Source organism: Ranitomeya variabilis, chromosome 2, assembly GCF_051348905.1.
Source record: "Ranitomeya variabilis isolate aRanVar5 chromosome 2, aRanVar5.hap1, whole genome shotgun sequence".
Classification (NCBI taxonomy): Eukaryota; Metazoa; Chordata; class Amphibia; order Anura; family Dendrobatidae; genus Ranitomeya; species Ranitomeya variabilis.
In genome coordinates this window covers 1081546436-1081570410 of record NC_135233.1, presented here as the reverse complement: position 1 = coordinate 1081570410, position 23975 = coordinate 1081546436, and the positions used below count along the sequence as shown (strand labels likewise).

The 23975-nt window shown below is 46.8% G+C and overlaps 1 long non-coding RNA gene across 1 annotated transcript; it reads right to left on the bottom strand.

Moving 5' to 3' along the window:
• Positions 1-22627: 22627 nt before the first annotated feature.
• LOC143810213 (uncharacterized) lies at positions 22628-23748 on the bottom strand. Its single transcript, XR_013222704.1, has 3 exons — positions 23514-23748; positions 23015-23252; positions 22628-22751 (listed from the first exon to the last, which is right to left on the bottom strand). It is a non-coding gene; the product is annotated as an uncharacterized LOC143810213 (long non-coding RNA).
• Between the last annotated feature and the right edge of the window lie 227 nt (positions 23749-23975).

The following is a 23975-nucleotide window of genomic DNA, read 5'->3' as shown; positions in this document are numbered from 1 at the left end:
TTACCAGCCGTGTGCATTCCTCAAAACACTGAAGGACTTGACAGAGGTCTTGTAGCTTTGACCACTGCAGACAAGACAACTTGCCATCCAAGTGCCTGCCCGTGTATGTGTATCCTCCCACAAATTAATTACAGCACGCCTCTGTTCACACAGCCTCTGAACCATCATGTGCAGTGTGGAGTTCCACCTTGTTGCAACGTCGATTATTAGGCGGTACTGGGGAAGATTCAGTGATCACTGATGGTTCTGCATACGGCTGGAGTGTACGGGTGGTCGGCGGATGTGCGAGCAAAGTCGTCGCACCTTCAGGAGCAGAGCTGGTAACTCCGGACAATTTTTGAGGAAGCACTGCACCACCAGGTTCAAGGTGTGAGCCAGGCAAGGTATGTGTTTCAGTTCTGAAAGGGCTATGGCAGCCATAAAATTCCTTCCGTTATCACTGACTACTTTGGCTGCCTCAAGATGTACACTGCCCAGCCATGACTGAGTTTGTTGCTGCAAGTACTCCGCCAGTACTTCCGCGGTGTGTCTGTTGTCGCCCAAACACTTCATTTGTAGCACAGCCTGCTGAAGCTTACCACTAGCTGTTCGATAATGGGACACCTCGTGTGCAACACTGGCAGCTGCAGATGGAGTGGTCGTGCGACTGTGCTCCGTGGATGAGCTTTCGCTTCTGGAGGAGGAGGAGGGTTGGCGAACGCCTACAGCCAACTGTTTCCTAGACTGTGGGCTAGGCAGAACTGTCCCACTATGGCTGTCCCCTGTGGACCCTGCATCCACCACATTCACCCAGTGTGCTGTGATGGACACCTAACGTCCCTGGCCATGCCTACTGGTCCATGCATCTGTTGTGAGGTGCACCTTTCCACTGACTGATTGCCTCAGTGCATGGACAATGCAGTCTTTGACATGCTGGTGGAGGGCTGGGATGGCTTTTCTCGCAAAGAAGTGCCAACTGGTTAGGTCATAGCGTGGTACTGTGTAGGCCATCAGGTCTTTGAAAGCTTCACTTTCAAATAACCAGTAGGGCATCATCTCTAACGAGATTAGTATAGCAATGTGGGCGTTTACACCCTGTGTATGCGGATGAGAGGATGAGTACTTTCTTTTCCTAACGAGATTCTCTTGTAGGGTGAGGTGGACTGGAGAGCTGCATATGGTGGAACTAGCGGGGGTGGTGGTGGACATGGCGGATTGAGAGAGGGTTTGTGATTAGTGTTGAGCGATACCGTCCGATACTTGAAAGTATCGGTATCGGAAAGTATCGGCTGATACCGGCAAAGTATCGGATCTAATCCGATACCCGATACCAATACAAGTCAATGGGACTCAAGTATCGGATGGTATCCCTGATGGTTCCCAGGGTCTGAAGGAGAGGAAACTCTCCTTCAGGCCCTGGGATCCATATTAATGTGTAAAATAAAGAATTAAAATAAAAAATATTGATATACTCACCTCTCCGGCGCAGCCTGCACCTTACCGTGGGAACCGGCAGCCTGCTATGCTTAAAATGCGCGCGTTTACTGCCTTCCATGACGTCACGGCTTGTGATTGGTCGCGTGCCGCCCATGTGACCGCGATGCGACCAATCACAACAAGCCGTGATGTAATTTTCAGGTCCTGAATGCCTAATTCTAGGCATTCAGGATTTGAAAATTACGTCACGGCTTGTGATTGGTCACGTCGCGGTCACATGGGCGGCACGCGACCAATCACAAGCCGTGACGTAATTTTCAAATCCTGAATGCCTAGAATTAGGCATTCAGGACCTGAAAATTACGTCACGGCTTGTTGTGATTGGTCGTGTCGCGGTCACATGGGCGGCACGCGACCGATCACAAGCCGTGACGTAATTTTCAAATCCTGAATGCCTAGAATTAGGCATCAGGACCTGAAAATTACGTCACGGCTTGTTGTGATTGGTTGCGTCGCGGTCACATGGGCGGCACGCGACCGATCACAAGCCGTGACATCATGGAAGGCAGTAAACGCACGCATTTTAAGCAAAGAAGGCTGCCGGTTCCCTCGGTAAGGTGCAGGCTGCGTCGGAGAGGTGAGTATATCCCTATTTTTTATTTTAATTCTTTCTTTTACACATTGATATTAATCCCGATACCGATTCCCGATATCACAAAAGTATCGGATCTCGGTATCGGAATTCCGATACCCGCAAGTATCGGCCGATACCCGATACTTGCGGTATCAGAATGCTCAACACTATTTGTGATGGTATTCTTGATGTTGGCCTACATACAGTGTTTCCTACCAATAACCTTGTGATTCCCTGACTGCTTTGGCCTTGCGACAATACCTAAACATTTGCTGCTGGTGGTGTCCTAACTGGTGGGCTTACAGTGAGGGAAGCAATGTAGCATTGCTGACTACCTTCATTCTGAGCAGGTGCACCAATGGTACGGGACGTTTGGTAGTTAGTCCAGGCTTGCAAGTGCATGCTGTTTAAATGTCAAAGTATGCACGTTGTATTTAAATGTTTAAGATTCTTCCCTCTGCTAAAGGTCGTTGAGCATTTCTTACAGATAACTTTTGACTGATCATTCGGATCTTGGTTAAAAAATTGCCACACTACACTCTTCCTACTATGGAATACCTTTTCAGGCATTGCACGCTGTGCTACTTTCACTGGATGGCCATGCTGTCATAAAACTGTTTTTGTTTTTGACAAATGTTTTTGGCCTGATATGGGCCTGCCAGATGACAGCTGTTGCGATGTAGATGCTGCTGCGGATCATCCTCCTCCACTTCTGAGCTACTGGCAGTGGCACCCTCTTCCTCCAATGGCTGCCAATCTGGGTCAACAACTGGGTCATCTATCACCTCCTCTTCAATGTCATGTGCACCTTCCTCTGTGTCACAGTGTAAGGTACTATAGCGTTCGGGACGGGGCACCATAGTCTCATCAGGGTCAGATTCTGGCTCAGTACACTGCGAGGGCAATGTAGTGATCTGAGTTAATGGAACAGCATAATAATCTAGCTGTGGCTGTGCATCAGTGCACTCCATGTCCGATTCATCTTGTAATGGGCAGTTAACAATTTCCCTTTCTAACCCAGGCACGGTATGTGTAAAGAGCTCCATGGAGTAACCTGTAGTGTCGCCTGACGCATCCTTCACTTTTGGTTTGGATGAAGGACAAAAGGAAACGTCTTGTTCCTGCCTGGGAGCATCCACTGAGGACTCGCTGCTTTTATATTTTGAACTTTCTGAAGATGAGGCGAAAGAGCTAGAGGCTGAGTCACCACGGAAAGCCAAAACTTTTTCCTGCTGCTCCGGCTTTAAAAGCCTCCTCCCAAATAAGGGAGCCTTCGAGGCCTTGTGTAGCCAGACGATGACGCTGGCTCAACACCTCTAGCCTTAGGTGCTATTGTGCTTTTGCCACTACCAACAGATGCACCACCACCACCACCACCATCAGTACCAGCTGGTACTGTAAAACAAGGTAGAAGGTGTATATAAACTTGGTGAGAATTTAAATCTCCCTTTTTTGTGGGAGACTGAACCAAAACTCAGACCATGTGCATAAAACAACACAATGTAAGTGGCAGAAAGTGGCTGGCTGATATACGACAAACTAACAGGACTGAAGTATATCCACTTTGTGAGAATTTGAATCTTACTTTTTTTTGGGAGACTGAACTAAAACTCAGGCCCGGTGTATAAAACAACACAATGTAAGTGGCAGAAAGTGGCTGGAAGATATATGAAAAAATACAAGGACTGTAGTGCAATTTCAATCTCCCTACAATGATCTCAGGACAAGTATGGCAGCAATAAAAAGGACTGCTGCACACAAAAGTGTGGACAAATAAACAAGATAACTGTGCAGAAAGGAGCAACAGGATTTTTGCTTTTAAAAAAGCAGTTGGTTTGCACAGCAGTGGTGCAAACAGCAATGCAGCTATCAGGGAGCCTTATAAGGCAGCCTAATAAGCTACACAGCTGATGCACAAAAATATAGCCTCCACTGTCCCTGCAAAAAAAAGGTGGTGTTGGACAGTGGAAATCGCTGCAGCATAAGCAGTTTGGGGGTCAATCTTCCCTCCCTAACTATATCCCTTCTTCTGATGAAGCTGCAGCAACCTCTCCCTATGCTAAGATCGTCAGAAGTAAGATGGCGGTCGGCGTGCACGCCCCTTTATAGCCCCTGTGACGCCGCAGAAAGCAAGTCAGTCACTGTCGTGCCCTTCTCTAAGATGGTGGGGACCGAGACCTATGTCATCACGCTGCCCACACTCTGCGTCCTCCTTCATTGGCTGAAAAATGGCACTGAAAGCGTCATATGAAATGCGACTTTTGCGCGCAGATCGCCGACCTCATGGCCGATCCCACACTAGGAAAGTCGGCGATTTTTTAATTTGTCCCATCCGTTTCGCTCAACCCTACTGATGACTTATCCTAATCATAAGACATCAATGTTATAGTCTTAATAATAATAATAATCTTTATTTATATAGCGCCAACATATTCCGCAGCGCTTTACAGTTTCAAACACAACAGTCATAGGTAACAATGTTAACAATACAGTAATAAAGCAAAATAAGACAACCCTGCTCGTGAGAGCTTACAATCTACAATGAGGTGGGGAGATACAAAGTACAGGTGTGTATTTACAATGATGTATTTACAATGATGGTCCAGCCATCTTCAGGGGTGGGGGGTAGATGGAGATAGTGAATGGGCTACACACACACAAACATAAAATGACTGATTAGGGAACGTGATAGGCCGCTCTGAACAAATGAGTTTTGAGTGAGCGCCTAAAGCTATGCAAGTTGTGGATGGTCCTAATATCTTGGGGTAGAGCATTCCAGAGGATTGGTGCAGCACGGGAGAAGTCTTGGAGTCGGGAGTGGGAGGTACGGATTAGTGCAGAGGTTAGTCGAAAGTCGTTTGCAGAGCGCAGCGGTCAGCTAGGCCGATAGACAGAAATTAGGGAGGAGATGTAAAGGTACCTTCACACGAAACGACTTTGTAACGATATCGCTAGCGATCCGTGACGTTGCAGCGTCCTGGCTAGCGATATCGTTTAGTTTGACACGCAGCAGCGATCAGGATCCTGCTGTGATGTCGCTGGTCGCTGAATAAAGTCCAGAACTTTATTTGGTCGTCCGATCGCCGTGTATCGTTGTGTTTGACAGCAAAAGCAACGATACCAGCAATGTTTTACACTGGTAACCAGGGTAAACGTCGGGTTACCAAGCGCAGGGCCGTGCTTAGTAACCTGATGTTTTCCCTGGTTACCAGCGTAAAAGTAAAAAAAACAAACAGTACATACTCACCTGCGCATCCCCCAGCATCTGCTTCCTGACACTGACTGAGCGCCGGCCCTAAAGTGAAAGTGAAAGCACAGCGGTGACGTCACCGCTGTGCTGTTAGGGCCGGAGCTCAGTCAGTGTCAGGAAGCAGACGCTGGGGGATGCGCAGGTGAGTATGTACTGTTTGTTTTTTTTACTTTTACGCTGGTAACCAGGGTAAACATCGGGTTACTAAGCGCGGCCCTCGTTGGTCGCTGGAGAGCGGTCTGTGTGACAGCTCTCAAGCGATCAAACAGCGACGCTGCAGCGATCGGCATCGTTGTCGCTATCGCTGCAGCGTCGCTTCATGTGAAGGTACCTTAAGGGGGTGCCGCACTGTGGAGAGCTTTGTGGGTGAGAACAAGTACTTTGAATTGTATCCTGTAATGAATGGGCAGCCAGTGTAATGACTGGCGAAGAGCGGACACGTCCGAGTAACGATTAGCCAGATGGACGACCCTGGCTGCTGCATTAAGGATAGACTGGAGAGGGGAAAGTCACGTTAGGGGGAGGCCAATTAAAAGAGAGTTGCAGTAGTCCAGATGGGAGTGGATTAGGGCGACAGTGAGAGTTTTTGTTGTCTCCATGGTGAGAAAAGGGCGGATTCTAGAGATGTTCTTTAGGTGTAAGCGGCACGAGCGAGCAAGAGATTGTATGTGGGAGGTGAAGGAGAGATCGGAGTCAAACATGACACCCAGACAGCGTGCCTGCTGCCTAGGCGTTATTATGGTGCCACCCACGGAGAGGGAAATGTCAGATTTAGGGAGGTTAGTAGAAGGCGGGAGCAGAAGAAGTTCAGTTTTGGAGAGGTTGAGCTTCAGATAGAGAGTGGACATGATGTTAGAGACTGCAGACAGACAGTCAGTGGCGTTCTGTAGTACAGCGGGGGTAAGGTCAGGGGCTGACGTGTATAGTTGTGTGTCATCAGCATAAAGATGGTACTGAAAGCCAAATCTGCTGATGGTCTGTCCAATTGGGGCCGTGTAGAGGGAGAAGAGAAGGGGGCCAAGGACTGAGTCCTGAGGTACCCCGACAGTGAGAGGAAGAGGAGATGAATTGGAGCCGGAGAACAGAACACTGAAGGAGCGGTCAGAAAGATAGGAAGAGAACCAGGAGAGAGCAGTGTCCTTAATGCCTAGTGACTGGAGCCTAGAGAGTAGGAGAGGGTGGTCAACAGTGTCGAAAGCTGCAGAAAGATCGAGGAGAATGAGCAGAGAGTGGTCACCGTTACATTTTGCTGTCAGAAGGTCATTGGTCACCTTGATGAGTGCAGTTTCTGTTGAATGTAGGGGGCGGAACCCGGACTGTGAAGGGTCTAGGAGGGAATGAGTGGAGAGGTAACGGGTAAGGCGGGAGTAGACTAGGCGCTCCAGGAGTTTTGAGATGAAGGGGAGATTGGAGACCGGTCTGTAGTTGTTTGCGCATGATGGGTCAAGGGTGGGTTTTTTTAGTAATGGAGTAATGATAGAGTGTTTGAAGGAGGCGGGGAAAATGCCAGAGGAGAGGGAGAGATTAAAGATTGTAGTTAGGTGAGTTGTGACGACTGGAGAGAGAGACTGGAGGAGGTGTGAGGGAATGGGGTCGGTGGTGCATGTAGTCGGACGAGAAGAGGAGAGGAGCTTGGAGACTTCTTCTGTGATGGGATCGAATGTGGAGAGTGAGCCAGGGGAGATGCAGGGAGGAATGGGAGTCATTGCACTTGGTGTCTGGGAGCGGATTTCCTGCCGGATATTGTCTATTTTCTCTATAAAGTGGGAGGCCAGGTCATCAGCACAAATGTCTGTGATAGGGTCTTGTGCTTTTGGCCTGAGGAGGGAGTGAAAGGTGTCAAAAAGTTTCTTGGGGTTGTTGGATAGTGATGAGATCAGAGTGGTGAAGTAGGTCTGTTTGGCAAGGTGAAGGGCAGAGTTATAGGTCCTTAACATAAATTTGAAGTGTATGAAGTCTTCTGGGGTGCGAGTTTTCCTCCATAAGCGTTCAGCACACCTGGAGCATCGCTGGAGAAATCGGGTTTGCGATGTGAGCCAGGGCTGTTTCACTCTGTGTTTGGAGGTTCTGTGGGTGAGGGGAGCTACTTGGTCTAGGGTGCTTCTAAGAGTGTCATTGTAGTGATGTACAGCCAGATCAGGACAGGAACAAGAGGAGATTGGGGACAGTGTTGAGTGTAAGGAGTCTGAATGTGTGTGAGGATTAATAGCATGTAGATTTCTGAATGTGTTGTAGGTAGGAGGGTGCTGGGGTGGGTGAGAGATTGTGAGTGTGAAGGAGAGCATGTTGTGGTCAGAGAGGGGAAGCGGTGAGTTATCTAGGTGGGAGATTGAACAGAGCCGGACAAAGACCAGGTCCAGGGTGTTACCGTCTTTGTATGTTTCAGAGGTTGAGAGCTGTGAGAGGCCTAGGGAAGTGGTTAGTGATAGAAGCTGGGATGCAGATGTGGAAGTGGGGCTGTTAATGGGAATGTTGAAGTCACCCAGGATAAGGGTTGGTAGTTCTGAGGACATGAAGTGCGGCAGCCAGGCTGAGAAGTCGTCCAGGAAGTGGGTAGGTGAGCCTGGGGGCCGGTATATGACCGCTACTCTGAGGGAGAGGGGACGGAAGAGCCTGATGGTGTGGACCTCAGAAGGGAATGAGAGTGATGGAACTGGGGGTATAACCTGGAACGTGCATTGGGGGGACAAGAGTATGCCGACTCCACCACCAGGTCTGTTAGTGGGTCTTGGGGAATGGGAGAATTGTAAGCCACCATGGGAAATGGCAGCAGGGGAGACAGTGTCAGAGTCTTGGATCCAGGTTTCAGTGAGGGCCAACAGATTGAGAGAGTTGTTCAGAAAGTAGTTGTGCAGGAAAGGGAGCTTGTTACATACAGACCGTGGATTCCAAAGGGCACATTTGAAAGGGAGAGGTGAGGGAGTGCAAGTAATATTAATAAGGTTAGTATGGTTTTGATATGAGGTAGGGTAGCGGTTGAGGTTGGGGGATGGGGGACCGGGGTTGGGGGATATGTCCTCCGAAATCAGTAGGAGTAACAAGATAAAAAGCAAGTAGTTTTTTGAAATGTTTGTAGTTTTTTTGTGCAGTGTGTTTTGGTAAGATGGGCTGAGGTTTTTCAGGAAGGTGAGAAGTGCATGGGAGCTGTACATGGGAGAGGGAAGCAGTGAGGAGCTGATGTGTATGAGTCGTGGAGGAGGGGGGATTGGGCGGTGAATGTGGTTTGCAAGGGAGCATAGGAGGATAGGAATAAAGCACGTGGATAGAAGGAAAAACAGAGTGTGGGTTACCTGACTCACTGCCATGGAATAACTGCAGTATCACGACGCTTATCTTCCATGACGCTTTGCTTCTGTGACGCGTGCACCCCCACTAGCGTGCCCCCCTAAGGATGGTTCTACATTTATAGTCCAGTGATGGGTCAGAAGAGATGGATTATGGGACCAGGGTGGGGATAATTTGGCAGCTGGGGCCAGCACACCAGGGGGTGGTTAAATGATCAAAGGCATTGTGGCTGGCAACATGCTATAAGGGTATGTGCACACGTTCAGGATTTCTTGCAGAAATTTCCTGAGGAAAACCGGAAATTTTCTGCAAGAAATCCGCATTTTTTTTTTTGCGTTTTCTTTTCCGTTTTTTTCGCGTTTTTTTAGCATTCTGCAAGCGTAATTAGCTTGCAGAATGCTAAAGTTTTCCAAGCAATCTGTAGCATCGCTTGGAAAACTGACTGACAGGTTGGTCACACTTGTCAAACATAGTGTTTGACAAGTGTGACCAACTTTTTACTATAGATGCTGCTTTTGCAGCATCTATAGTAAAAGATAGAATGTTTAAAAATAATTAAAAAAATAAAAAAATGCTTATACTCACCCAGACATCTCCTCAGTGGCGTCCGTTCCTCTTCCTTTAGCTGGTGTGTGCGCACAGGACCTTCCGTGACGTCACGGTCACGTGAGCGGTCACATGACCGCTCACGACCAATCACAGGACAGTGACGTCATCGGCAGGTCTTTCACCGCACACCAGCTACAGGAACCGAAGCGACAGCGTGCAGTGAAGGCGGGAAGACATCGAGGGTGAGTATAGGACTATTTTTTATTTTAATTCTTATTTTTTGACCACTTATATGGTGCCCAGTGCGTGGAGGAGAGTCTCCTCTCCTCCACCCTGGGTACCAACCGCACATAATCTGCTTACTTCCCGCATCGTGGGCACAGCCCCGTGCGGGAAGTAAGCAGATCAATGGACCCCTAGGTGTGCAGAATCCCCTGCAATTCCGCATTTTAATGAACATGTTGCTTTTTTTTCCGCGATGCGATTTTTTCGCGGAAAAAAAGGCTACATTTGCACAAAAAATGTGGAATACACTTAAAATAATAGGAGGCATATGTAAGCGTTTTTTTCACGTTTTTATCACGTTTTTATAGCGAAAAAACGCGAAAAAAACGCGAAAAATACTTAACGTGTGCACATGGCCTAACACTTTCACCTGATTGTATCTAGAGTGGCCACAGTAATGGATATACATCAAACAGTGATTACATCCTACAATACAACCAATGAATTATACCAAACATTACGCAGGCACAATAAAATAAGTTGCTAGATGGTACAGTGGCAGATGAGACATGGACAGCAAGCAGAGGTGGGAAGCTATACCATTCAATTCTAATTCTTCTTGAACATTCCCTTTAACAGGCTGCCAGATAAATAGAAAAAGATAAAAATACTGTAACTTTTATACATAGGTTGGTCCCATATTGCAGAAACTTGTTTAAGTGAATGTGGCTATGCTCAAGTGCCAAGCACAGCCAATCGATAAGAATGAAGACATTTTTTTAAAAAAAATAACATTATTTTTATCATTGAAGAACAAGACGATAACCATGAGAATAAAGCAATTCCTTTAATTGACAAGTAAAATCCTTTTTAATCCCTTTCTCATTTCATTCCCCCAGTCAAGAATCCCTTTTTTGTCTACTCCCTCCTTTTTATCCGTTGTGGTGAGTTGTGTTGTATGTTACGCATGGCATGGCTTTTAAGGGATATCTGTTCTAGACAAGTTCTTCTTGCTAGGCTACATTTACACATACTGTGTTTTTTGCGGGTCTTTTTCACAGGCCATATTGCCTCAATTTTCAAGGTATGCCGCATTAATGGACCGCAAAAAACTTGCGGATCGCCTTTTTCCAGGTTCCCAGTACTAGAGCAGAAGCATTGGGAAAAAAACGGCATTCCGCAAAACCGGAAGTGTCGGCACACCACAAAAACAACCTTCCGCTATTTTTGCGGCCCCATTGATTTTCAACGTGGGCTGTGTCCGTGAGCCGTGAAAATGATCGAGCAATCTATAGAAATAGAAATCTATTGGGGTCGCAAAAACAATGCCAAGTGTGCCAATGCACGCCCCACTTTTCAGTTTTTGAATTTACACAAAAATTTTAAATAACCAATAAATTTCATTCACCTTCACAACTGTGTTCCACTTGTTGTTGATTCTTCACCAAAAGTTTACATTTGGTATCTTTACGTTTGAAGCACGATATGTGGGAAAAGGTTGAAAAGTTCTAGGGAGCTGAATACTTTCGCAAGGCACTGTAAGCAAAATGGCAGATGAAGCTATGATATATGCAGTACACAGATCTATTTTAGATGTGAGAAGTTTTGGACCGCTCCTTCTGACTCCTCCCGCAGGTCCCTGCCATGGAAATAGAATAATTTACAATTAAAAGATATAGAGATTCAAATACAATTTAAAAACAACACTTACATAAAATCACATAGCGAAATAAGAAGAGTATCAGTGATGCGTTGTGCCTTGTCATCTGGATACCATATCCATGATCACGTTGTTGTAGCATATTGTAGTATGAAGTATGACTTCACCTGATAAATTTACAAAAATGAAAGATCGTCAGGTTCCAACATTAAAGAAACACCGCAAGTCGATGAAGTCACTAAAAGGAATAAATGGCTGAGGGACTTGGATGACTATATTACAGGATGGGTAACTAAGTGGCAATATAAAAGTTCTAAAAAATATGCCCCTGTATACATATCTCGCAATACATGAGGTGTGTCACATTTCATAGGATAAAACACCAACTCTGACTCTGAAGCATAAGAAGGGGGTCTGTTTAGAGCAGCGGGCGCAACAAACGACCATGGCTGGAAGAAGAAGAGGCGGGTTGGTAAGAGGAGCTCCTGGTGCATGAGGAACCAAATGGGGCTACCTAACTCCCAGGAGAAATCCACCATGGAACAACAGGGAGAATACCCATGCCTAGCGGTAAACATATCTAATACAGACATAAGTAATGATCAACTTTCTATATTTAATAAAGGACTGTCTTTTATCCCCACTGCCAAAGTAAACACATTTAAGTTAGAGATTGACTTATTACTAGGGTTGAGCGAAACGGATCGTTCATTTTCATAAGTCGCCGACTTTTGGCAAAGTCGGCGTCTCATGAAACCGAGCCGATCCCAGCGTTGCATCGGCCATGCGATACGCGACTTTCGCGCCAAAGTCGCGTTTCAATGATGCTAAAAGCGCCATTTCTCAGCCAATGAAGGTGGACGCAGAGTGTGGGCAGCGTGATGACATAGATGTCAGTCCCCACCATCTTAGAAAAGGGCATTGCAGTGATTGGCTTGCTTTCTGCGGCGTCACAGGGGCTATAAAGGGGCGTTCCCGCCGACCGCCATCTTACTGCTGCTGATGTGAGCGTAGGGACAGGTTGCTGCCGCTTCGTCAGAAGCAGGGATAGTGATAGGCAGGGTACATAAAGCTACAAACCGCTTGTGCTGTAGCGATTTCCACTGTCCAACACCACCTTTTGTTTGCAGGGACAGTGGAAGCTACATTTTTTTTTCCTCAGCGCTGTCGCTCATTGGGCTGCCCTAGAAGACTCCCTGACCCTGATAGCTGCTTTGCTGTGCCTGTGTGTGTACGACGCTGTGCAAACCAACTGCTTTTTTCAAAGCACAAATCCTATATTTCCTTCCTTTCTGCACAGCTATCTTGTGTGTTTGTCCACACTTTTGTGTGCAGCATTCCTTTTTATAGCTGCCTGCCATACTTTTCTGAGATAACTGCAGGGAGATAAATATAGGCAAGTCTGCCTCCGTGCCATTGCTGTGGGTGGCATCTCTCTCTCATTGTGTGCCACCAAAAACCACTGTGTGATACTTGGCCATTTTTTTTTTTGGCTAAATTCTCCCTTTTCAAAAAAATAAAAATTAGTGGGAGATAAATATTGGCAAGTCTGCCTCCGTGCCATTGCTGTGGGTGGCATCTCTCTCTCATTGTGTGCCACCGAAAACCACTGTGTGATACTTGGCCATTTTTTTTTTTTTGGCTAAATTCTCCCTTTTCAAAAAAAAAAAAAATAGTGGGAGATAAATATTGGCAAGTCTGCCTCCGTGCCATTGCTGTGGGTGGCATCTCTCTCTCATTGTGTGCCACCGAAAATCACAGTGTAATACTGGGCCTTTTTGTTTTTTTGGTAAATTCTCCCTTTTAAAAAAAAAAATAGTTAGTGGGAGATAAATATTGGCAAGTTTGCCTCCGTGCCAGTCCTGTGTGTGCCATCTGTCTCTCATTGTGTGCCACTGAAAAGCACTGTGTAATACTGGGCCTTTTTGTTTTTTTGGGGTAAATTCTCCCTTTAAAAAAAAAAATATTAGTGGGAGATAAATATTGGCAAGTTTGCCTCCGTGCCAGTCCTGTGTGTGCCATCTGTCTCTCATTGTGTGCCACCGAAAAGCACTGTGTGATACTTGGCAATTTTGTTTTTTTTTTGGTAAATTCTCCCTTTTCAAAAAAAAAATAGTTAGTGGGAGATAAATATTGGCAAGTTTGCCTCCGTGCCAGTCCTGTGTGTGCCATCTGTCTCTCATTGTGTGCCACCGAAAAGCACTGTGTAATACTGGGCCTTTTTGTTTTTTTGGGGTAAATTCTCCCTTTTCAAAAAAAAATAGTTAGTGGGAGATAAATATTGGCAAGTCTGCCTCCGTGCCAGTCCTGTGTGTGCCATCTGTCTCTCATTGTGTGCCACCGAAAAGCACTGTGTAATACTGGGCCTTTTTGTTTTTTTGGGGTAAATTATCCCTTTAAAAAAAAAATTATTAGTGGGAGATAAATATTGGCAAGTCTGCCTCCGTGCCAGTCCTGTGCGTGGCATCTGTCTCTCATTGTGTGCCACCGAAAAGCACTGTGTAATACTGGGCCTTTTTGGTTTTTTTGGGTAAATTCTCCCTTTTGAAAAAAAAATAGTTAGTGGGAGATAAATATTGGCAAGTCTGCCTCCGTGCCAGTCCTGTGTGTGCCATCTGTCTCTCATTGTGTGCCACCGAAAAGCACTGTGTAATACTTGGCCATTTTGGTTTTTTTGGGTAAAATCTCCCTTTAAAAAAAAAATTATTAGAGGGAGATAAATATTGGCAAGTCTGCCTCCGTGCCAGTCCTGTGTGTGGCATCTGTCTCTCATTGTGTACCACTGAAAAGCACTGTGTAATACTGGGCCTTTTTGTTTTTTTTGGGTAAATTATCCCTTTTAAAAAAAAAATAGTTAGTGGGAGATAAATATTGGCAAGTTTGCCTCCGTGCCAGTCCTGTGTGTGCCATCTGTCTCTCATTGTGTGCCACCGAAAACCAGTGTGTGATACTTGGCCATTTTTTTTTGTTTTTGGGTACATTCTCCCTTTTAAAAAAAAAATAATTAGTGGGAGATAAATATTGGCAAGTCTGCTTGAGTGCTGCTCCTGTGTGTGCCATCTGTCTCAAATTATTGGGGCACAGAAAACCTAGTGTGTAACATTGGGCCTGATTTTCCTTTCAGTGTCAGGCACCTATAAAGGTACATATAAATCCTACAGAAGTTTGAGTTCAACTTATAAGTTGTTTTACAGTAACAAATAGCGTTACTTTCAGGGCCGGACTGGCCATCGGGCAGTTCTGGCAAATGCCAGAAGGGCCGGTGGCAGTAGTGGGCCGCTCGAGTGTGCCGCTGTCGGCACACTCTCCCCGCTGTCGGCGCACTCCCGGCCCCGCATTCAACTATACCGGCGTCATAGACGCCGGTACAGTTGAATGCAACGATGGAGGAGAGCGCGTCTGCTGACGCCCCCTCTCTCATCATTCCCCGCTCTTCCTGCCGCTGACACTGCGGGTGCGCGATGACGTCATATCATCGCGCACCTGCTGTGTGACCGGGCGGGCAGACTGCGACTGCTGAGACCAGAGCCAGAGCAGCGCGGGGCAGGAGGAAAGGTGAGTGGAGTGTTTTTGTTTTTTTTTAATCAATGAGTGATGACTGGATTGTGGAGCTATTGGGGGGGGGGGCTGTGCTGCATTCCATTCTATGGGCCTGTGCTGCATTATATTCTATGGGGCTGTGCTGCATTATATTCTATGGGGCTGGCTGCATTCCATTCTATGGGCCTGTGCTGCATTATATTCTATGGGCCTGTGCTGCATTACATTCTATGGGGGCTGTGCAGCATTACATTCTATGGGGCTGTGCTGTATTATAGTCTATGGGGGCTGGCTGTATTACATTCTATGGGGGCTGTGCTGTATTACATTCTATGGGGGCTGAGCTGTAATGCTGGATACTGCTGTAATTATATGTTATATAGTCGTGTTACACTCCCCTCACTTCTTGTAGCCTACAAGTGTACAAAGATATTATACAGTCACCATGTGACAAGTGGGCCTGTGTGACTTCAAATGCCAGGGCTGAATTTTAGTCCCAGTCCGGCCCTGGTTACTTTGGTTACGTTTTGCAAACAATGAGGAAGTCTAGTGGAAGAGGTCATGGCCGTGGGCGGTCATTGTCAGCTGGTAATGATGGTAGTGGTGGTGGAGCATCAGGTGGTCATGGTAAAAGCAGTACAGCACCTAAGTCTCGAGTTGTTGAGCCAGGTTCGTTGTCTGGCTACACAAGGCCTCGAATGCTCTCTTTTCTGGGAGTAGGAAAACCACTTTTGAAGCCGGAGCAGGAGGAACAAGTATTGGCTTTCATTGCTGACTCTGCCTCTAGCTCTTTCGCCTCCTCCTTGGAAAGTTCCAAATGTCAGAGCAGTGCATCATCAGTGGATGCTCCCGGTCAGGAAAAAGTCGCTTCCTTGTGTCCTTCACCCAGAACAACAGTGAAGGATGCGTCAGTCTACACAACAGGTTACTCCATGGAGCTCTTTACACATACCGTGCCTGGGTTAGACAGTGAAACAGTTAACAGGCCATGCCAATTAGAAGTTGAATCGTACATGGAGTGCACAGATGCACAGCCACATTACTATGCTGTTCCTTTCATTCAGACCAGAACATTGCCCTCGCAGTGTACTGAGGCAGAAACAAACCCAGCGGAGACTATGGTGCCCCGTCACGAACGCTATACCACCGGCTTACATGGTGACACAGATGAAGTTGCAAATAACATAGAAGAGGAGGTCATAGATGACCCAGTTGTTGACCCCGATTGGCAGCCATTGGGGGAACAGGGTGCAGGCGGCAGTAGTTCAGAAGCGGAGGAGGAGGAGCCGCAGCAGGCATCAACATCACAACAGGTTCCATCTGCCGGGCCCGTATCTGGCCAAAAACGCATGGCAAAACCAAAACCAGTTGGAGGACAGCGTGGCCATCCGGTTAAAGAAGCTCAGTCTGCAATGCCTGAAAAGTTATCCGATAGTAGAAAGAGTGCAGTCTGGCATTTTTTTAAACAACATCCAAATGATCAGTGCCAAGTCATCTGTCAAAAATGTTCAACTACCTTAAGCAGAGGTCAGAATCTTAAAAGTCTAAATACAGGTTGCATGCATAGACATTTATCCACCATGCATTTGCAAGCCTGGACTAACTACCAAACGTCCCTAAAGGTTGCAGCACCCTCGGCCAATGAAGCTAGTCAGCAACGCTACATCCCTTCCCTCACTGTAAACCCACCATTTCCCGCACCACCTGCAGTATCTGTGCAGCTTTCGTCGCCAGGCCAAAGAAGTCAGGGAATCGCCAGGTTTGCAGTACGAAACACTGCATGTAGGGCACTGGCAAGAATACCATCTCCAACCCTCTCTCACTCACCCATGTCCACCGGCACCACCGCTAGATCCACGATCTCCAGCTCTCCAGTCCAACTCACCCTACATGAGACTCTTGTTAGGAAAAGGAAGTACTCATCCTCGCATCCGCGTACACAGGGTTTGAACGCACACATTGCTAGACTAATCTCATTAGAGATGATGCCCTACCGGTTAGTTGAAAGCGAAGCTTTCAATGCGCTGATGGACTATGCTGTACCACGCTACGAGCTACCCAGTCAGCACTTCTTTTCTAGTAAAGCTATCCCAGCCCTCCAACAGCATGTTAAAGACCGCATCGTCCATGCACTCAGGCAGTCTGTGACTGCAAAGGTGCACCTGACAACAGATGCATGGACCAGTAGGCATGGCCAGGGACGTTACGTGTCCATCATGGCACACTGGGTGAATGTGGTGGATGCAGGGTCCACAGGGGACAGCAATATTGGGACAGTTTTGCCTAGCCCACGGTCAAGGAAAGAGTTGGCTGTAGGCGTTCGCCCCCCCCTCCTCCTCTTCCTCGTCCTCCTGCAGAAGCGAGAGCTTGTCCACAGACCGCAGTCGCACATCCACTCCATCCGCAGCTGCCACTGTTGCACACCAGGTGTGCCATTATGGGACCGCTAGTGGCAAGCGTCAGCAGGCTGTATTGGCAATGAAGTGTTTGGGCGACAACAGACACACCGCAGAAGTTCTGTCCGAGTTCTTGCAGAATGAAACTCAGTCATGGCTGGGCACTGTACATCTTGAGGCAGGCAAGGTTGTGAGTGATAATGGAAGGAATTTCATGGCTGCCATAGCCCTTTCCCAACTGAAACACATTCCTTGCCTGGCTCACACCTTAAACCTGGTGGTGCAGTGCTTCCTGAAAAGTTACCCGGGGTTACCCGACCTGCTCCTCAAAGTGCGCAGACTTTGCTCGCATATCCGCCGTTCGCCCGTACACTCCAGCCGTATGCAGAACTATCAGCGGTCTTTGAACCTTCCCCAGCATCGCCTAATCATCGACATTGCAACAAGGTGGAACTCCACACTGCACATGCTACAGAGACTGTGCGAACAGAGGCGTGCTGTTATGTTTTTGTGGGAGGATACACATACACGGGCAGGCAGTTGGATGGCAGACATGGAGTTGTCAGGTGTGCAGTGGTCAAAGCTACAAGACCTGTGTCAAGTCCTTCAGTGTTTTGAGGAATGCACACGGCTGGTTAATGCAGACAACGCCATAATAAGCATGAGCATCCCCCTAATGCGTCTGCTGATGCAAAGTTTGACGCACATAAAGGATCAGGCGTCTGCAGCCGAGGAAGAGGAAAGCCTTGATGACAGTCAGCCATTGTCTGGTCAGGGACGTGTTGAGGACGCGGTAGCGAGCGAAGAGGAGGAGGAGGATGAGGAGGATGATGGGGATGAGTTCTTTTTGAATGAGGAAGCTTCTCCTGGGCCAACAGAAATTAGTTTCGTTGCAAGGCCGGGTTCTGTTTTTTTAAGGGAGACAAGTGACGTAGATTTGCCTGTAACTGCCCCTCCAACCAGCACAACCGCAGATTTGACAACTGGAACTTTTGCCCACATGGCGGATTATGCCTTACGTATCCTCAAAAGGGACACACGCATTATTAAAATGATGAGCGATGATGATTACTGGTTGGCCTGCATCCTTGACCCTCGCTATAAAGGCAAATTGCAAAATATTATGCCACATGAGAACCTCGAACAAATATTAGCAACCAAACAAGCTACTCTTGTAGACCGTTTGATTCAGGCATACCCAGCACACAGCGCCGGTGATGGTTCTCACACAAGCTGCAGGGGGCTACATGGCAGAGGTGTTCGAGGTGCACAGATCAGAAGTGGCGTTGGACAGAGGGGTTTTCTGACCAGGTTGTGGAGTGATTTTGCAATGACCGCAGACAGGACAGGTACTGCAGCATCTATTCAAAGTGACAGGAGACAACATTTGTCCATTATGGTTACTAACTATTTTTCATCCCTTATCGATGTTCTCCCTCAACCGTCATTCCAATTTGATTTCTGGGCATCCAAATTAGACACCTGGCCTGAATTGGCAGAATATGCATTGCAGGGGCTTGCTTGCCCAGCAGCTAGTGTGCTATCAGAAAGAGTATTCAGTGCTGCTGGTTCAATATTAACCGAAAAAAGGACTCGTCTGGCTACCCAAAATGTGGATGATCTCACCTTCATTAAAATGAACCACTCCTGGATTTCAAATTATTTTGCCCCACCTTTCCCGACTGACACCTAGCTTTCCTATAAAAAGTGCTTGCTTGTGGACTGGTCTTACTGAGTGTTCCAATCTGTTAATTTGCAGCAGCTGTTTGTCCAGCATACAACATGTTTACACCTCCCGCAATGTGAAAACTCCCCCCACGGGGCCGTGGTCTCGCCACTTGGCTCAAGCACCCGTTACAGTGATGTTTGTCTGAAGAGGTGGGTGTGCCCGCTTTTGGTCGACGGCACTGCCACTGGGTCCCTCATAGTACAATGTAGTGTCTCTGGCGGTGGTGGTGCGCACCCAACGTCAGACACACCGTTGTAACATGAGGGGCCCTGGGGTGGTACCGCCGGCCACAAGAGAGTTGCCCCCCCAGCTCAAACTGTGCTCTACCACGTGCAAAATTAGCTCGCACAGCTCCACCAATGTTTAGTCTATTCGCTGACATCATTCAATGTCTGGCACTGACAATACCAATTTGTAGACATCTATGATGCTACTTAAAGTAGTCTGGGTCAGTGTCCTATATTGGCACGATTAAATATTTACTGCCAAATTACTATGTCAGAAACTCAGCAGATGAGCCCACCCCTGTACCTAAGTATGTCACCCTTTTTTTTTTTTGGGGGTTGTTTTGCGAGACATTAACATCTATTTATATTTTGGGAGTACTAACTGTGTCACACACTCCTTGCAATACTCCTCCACTGACCACAATGCTGCCTGCCTGTGTATCCATGTAACCGATTTAAAACTGCCATGAGCCTATTGTTTGTTATTTTAGGCCTTTGATAGCCTGTCTGCGGTCCCTACTTGCATTACTCCTCCACTGACCACAATGCTGCCTGCCTGTGTATCCATGTAACCGATTTAAAACTGCCATGAGCCTATTGTTTGTTATTTTAGGCCTTTGTTAGCCTGTCTGCGGTCCCTCCTTGCAATACTCCTCCACTGACTACAATGCTGCCTGCCTGTGTATCCATGTAACCGATTTAAAACTGCCATGAGCCTATTGTTTGTTATTTTAGGCCTTTGATAGCCTGTCTGCGGTCCCTACTTGCATTACTCCTCCACTGACCACAATGCTGCCTGCCTGTGTATCCATGTAACCGATTTAAAACTGCCATGAGCCTATTGTTTGTTATTTTAGGCCTTTGTTAGCCTGTCTGCGGTCCCTCCTTGCAATACTCCTCCACTGACCACAATGCTGCCTGCCTGTGTATCCATGTAACCGATTTAAAACTGCCATGAGCCTATTGTTTGTTATTTTAGGCCTTTGTTAGCCTATCTGCGGTTCTTCCTTGCAATACTCCTCCACCGACCACAATGCTGCCTGCCTGTGTATCCATGTAACTGATTTAAAACTGCCATGAGCCTATTGTTTGTTATTTTAGGCCTTTGATAGCCTGTCTGCGGTCCCTACTTGCATTACTCCTCCACTGACCACAATGCTGCCTGCCTGTGTATCCATGTAACCGATTTAAAACTGCCATGAGCCTATTGTTTGTTATTTTAGGCCTTTGATAGCCTGTCTGCGGTCCCTCCTTGCAATACTCCTCCACTGACCACAATGCTGCCTGCCTGTGTATCCATGTAACCGATTTAAAACTGCCATGAGCCTATTGTTTGTTATTTTAGGCCTTTGATAGCCTGTCTGCGGTCCCTACTTGCATTACTCCTCCACTGACCACAATGCTGCCTGCCTGTATATCCATGTAACCGATTTATAACTGCCATGAGCCTATTGTTTGTTATTTTAGGCCTTTGTTAGCCTGTCTGTGGTCCCTCCTTGCAATACTCCTCCACTGACCACAATGCTGCCTGCGTGTGTATCCATGTAACCAATTTAAAACTGCCATGAGCCTATTGTTTGTTATTTTAGGCCTTTGTTAGCCTGTCTGCGGTCCCTCCTTGCAATTCTCCTCCACTGACCACAATGCTGCCTGCCTGTGTATCCATGTAACTGATTTAAAACTGCCATGAGCCTATTGTTTGTTTTTTTAGGCCTTTGATAGCCTGTCTGCGGTCCCTACTTGCATTACTCCTCCACTGACCACAATGCTGCTTGCCTGGGTATCCATGTAACCGATTTAAAACTGCCATGAGCCTATTGTTTGTTATTTTAGGCCTTTGTTAGCCTGTCTGCGGTCCCTCCTTGCAATACTCCTCCACTGACTACAATGCTGCCTGCCTGTGTATCCATGTAACCGATTTAAAACTGCCATGAGCCTATTGTTTGTTATTTTAGGCCTTTGATAGCCTGTCTGCGGTCCCTACTTGCATTACTCCTCCACTGACCACAATGCTGCCTGCCTGTGTATCCATGTAACCGATTTAAAACTGCGATGAGCCTATTGTTTGTTATTTTAGGCCTTTGTTAGCCTGTCTGCGGTCCCTCCTTGCAATACTCCTCCACTGACCACAATGCTGCCTGCCTGTGTATCCATGTAACCGATTTAAAACTGCCATGAGCCTATTGTTTGTTATTTTAGGCCTTTGTTAGCCTATCTGCGGTTCTTCCTTGCAATACTCCTCCACCGACCACAATGCTGCCTGCCTGTGTATCCATGTAACTGATTTAAAACTGCCATGAGCCTATTGTTTGTTATTTTAGGCCTTTGATAGCCTGTCTGCGGTCCCTACTTGCATTACTCCTCCACTGACCACAATGCTGCCTGCCTGTGTATCCATGTAACCGATTTAAAACTGCCATGAGCCTAGTGTTTGTTATTTTAGGCCTTTGATAGCCTGTCTGCGGTCCCTCCTTGCAATACTCCTCCACTGACCACAATGCTGCCTGCCTGTGTATCCATGTAACCGATTTAAAACTGCCATGAGCCTATTCTTTGTTATTTTAGGCCTTTGATAGCCTGTCTGCGGTCCCTACTTGCATTACTCCTCCACTGACCACAATGCTGCCTGCCTGTATATCCATGTAACCGATTTATAACTGCCATGAGCCTATTGTTTGTTATTTTAGGCCTTTGTTAGCCTGTCTGCGGTCCCTCCTTGCAATACTCCTCCACTGACCACAATGCTGCCTGCCTGTGTATCCATGTAACCAATTTAAAACTGCCATGAGCCTATTGTTTGTTATTTTAGGCCTTTGTTAGCCTGTCTGCAGTCCCTCCTTGCAATACTCCTCCACTGACCACAATGCTGCCTGCCTGTGTATCCATGTAACTGATTTAAAACTGCCATGAGCCTATTGTTTGTTTTTTTAGGCCTTTGATAGCCTGTCTGCGGTCCCTACTTGCATTACTCCTCCACTGACCACAATGCTGCTTGCCTGGGTATCCATGTAACCGATTTAAAACTGCCATGAGCCTATTGTTTGTTATTTTAGGCCTTTGTTAGCCTATCTGCGGTGCCTCCTTGCAATCCTCCTCCACTGACCACACCAATGCTGCCTGTTTACCCCTGGAACCTATTTTACAGTGCATAGAGCCTATTTTTTTATTTAATATTAAAGCCATGATGGACTACGCTGTACCATGCTATGAGCTACCCAGTTGACAATTCTTTTGCGAGAAAAGCCATCCCACCCCTCCACCAGCATGTAAAAGACCGCATTGTCCATGCACTCTGTCATTCTGTGAGTCCAAAGGTACACCTGACAACAGACGCATGGACCTGTAGGCATGGCCACGGAAGGTTACGTGTCCTTTATGGCGCAATGGGTTAATGTATTGGATGCATCGTCCACACAGGGGACAGCCTGCTAAGTCTGTCTGCAGTCCCTAATTCAAGTTGTCCTCAAATGAATAAATCTGAGCTTCAACCTTCTGGCTTTCGGGCCTATAAAATCAGATATAAAACTGCATTTGGCCTTCAACTTTGGTTACGGCCTACTAACGGTGTCTGCCCCTCCCTGGTGTTGACCTCAACTGAATACAGCTGAGCTTCAACCTTCTCGCTCTCATTAAGCGCTGTGTTTTTAAAAATTGGTGGTTACGGGCCTACTAACGGTGTCTGCCCCTCCCTGGTGTTTGCCCTCAACTGAATACAGCTGAGCTTCAACCTTCTGGCTCTCATTAAGTGCTGTGTTTTTAAAAATTGGTGGTTACGGGCCTACTAACGGTGTCTGCCCCTCCCTGGTGTTTGCCCTCAACTGAATACAGCTGAGCTTCAACCTTCTGGCTCTCAATAAGTGCTGTGTTTTTAAAAATTGGTGGTTACGGGCCTACTAACGGTGTCTTCCCCTCCCTGGTGTTGACCTCAACTGAATACAGCTGAGCTTCAACCTTCTGGCTCTAATATATATATATATATATATATATATATATATATATATATATATATATATTTTTTTTTTTTTAAGTGCTGGTTAGGGCCTAATAGCTCTGTTTGCTGCTCCCTGGTGTTTGCCCTCAACTGAATACAGCTGAGCTTCAACCTTCTGGCTTTCGGCCTATAGTATCAGATATAAAACTGCATTTGACCTTCAACTTTGTTTACGGCCTACTAACGGTGTCTGCCCCTCCCTGGTGTTGACCTCAACTGAATACAGCTGAGCTTCAACCTTCTGGCTCTCATTAAGTGCTGTGTTTTTAAAAATTGGTGGTTACGGGCCTACTAACGGTGTCTGCCCCTCCCTGGTGTTTGCCCTCAACTGAATACAGCTGAGCTTCAACCTTCTGGCTCTCAATAAGTGCTGTGTTTTTAAAAATTGGTGGTTACGGGCCTACTAACGGTGTCTTCCCCTCCCTGGTGTTGACCTCAACTGAATACAGCTGAGCTTCAACCTTCTGGCTCTAATATATATATATATATATATATATATATATATATATATATATATATATATTTTTTTTTTTAAGTGCTGGTTAGGGCCTAATAGCTCTGTTTGCTGCTCCCTGGTGTTTGCCCTCAACTGAATACAGCTGAGCTTCAACCTTCTGGCTTTCGGCCTATAGTATCAGATATAAAACTGCATTTGACCTTCAACTTTGTTTACGGCCTACTAACGGTGTCTGCCCCTCCCTGGTGTTGACCTCAACTGAATACAGCTGAGCTTCAACCTTCTGGCTCTCATTAAGTGCTGTGTTTTTAAAAATTGGTGGTTACGGCCTACTAACGGTGTCTGCCCCTCCCTGTTGTTGACCTCAACTGAATACAGCTGAGCTTCAACCTTCTGGCTCTCATTAAGTGCTGTGTTTTTAAAAATTGGTGGTTACGGGCCTACTAACGGTGTCTGCCCCTCCCTGGTGTTGACCTCAACTGAATACAGCTGAGCTTCAACCTTCTGGCTTTTGGCCTACAGTAGCAGATATTAAACTGCATTTGGCCTACTAGTATGGTTGGGCCCTTAAAACAGTGTCTGCTGCTCTTGGGTTTGCTACTCCACTGAACAAAGC